At 55.6% G+C, this 423-nt stretch overlaps 1 protein-coding gene across 4 annotated transcripts in view; it reads right to left on the reverse strand.

Moving 5' to 3' along the window:
• STK32A (serine/threonine kinase 32A) overlaps positions 1 to 423 on the reverse strand; it is a 94,384-nt gene that overhangs the window by 93,572 nt on the left and 389 nt on the right. For 3 of the 4 annotated variants that reach the window (XM_015598195.2, XM_025040741.1, XM_006922954.3), the window contains exon 1: positions 321 to 417. The exons of the other annotated variant lie outside the window; for it this stretch is intronic. The gene's annotated coding sequence lies outside the window, so the exon portion shown is untranslated. Of the gene's footprint in view, positions 1 to 320; positions 418 to 423 lie in introns of those variants that run through there. 4 annotated transcript variants of the gene reach the window in all.

The following is a 423-nucleotide window of genomic DNA, read 5'->3' on the forward strand; positions in this document are numbered from 1 at the left end:
GAGGCTGGGGGATGAGGGGGGATACTATACTGCTTGCAGGCTCAGATTGGCCGCAGCCCTGTCGCGTTGTGGTGGGTTATCTTGAGCGGCTGCCTTTGTCTTATTTCTCTCCCCTTTTAACTTCCTAGTTTCCCAACAGTGCCTTCAGTATGAGGGTTTATTTAAAAAAAAAAAAAAAAAAAATCTAGGCCACCACTCATCTAGATCTTTGCTTTGTCTTTATGCCTTGCAAGAAGCTCAGACTGGCGCTTCCCATCCAGGGAGCAGGGGCTAAGAGAGGAACTCCCAGAAACGTGGAGAGAGCAAGGAAAGGCACCTACCTGCCCGGGCGCAGAAGCGGCAACCAACACTGGGCGGGCGGGCACCTGCGGCTGCGGAGGGGTGCGAGCGCCGCTGAGCACGCTGCTCCTCCTGGAGCGGCGG

Source organism: Pteropus alecto, unplaced genomic scaffold (genome assembly GCF_000325575.1).
Source record: "Pteropus alecto unplaced genomic scaffold, ASM32557v1 scaffold78, whole genome shotgun sequence".
Lineage (NCBI taxonomy): Eukaryota > Metazoa > Chordata > Mammalia > Chiroptera > Pteropodidae > Pteropus > Pteropus alecto.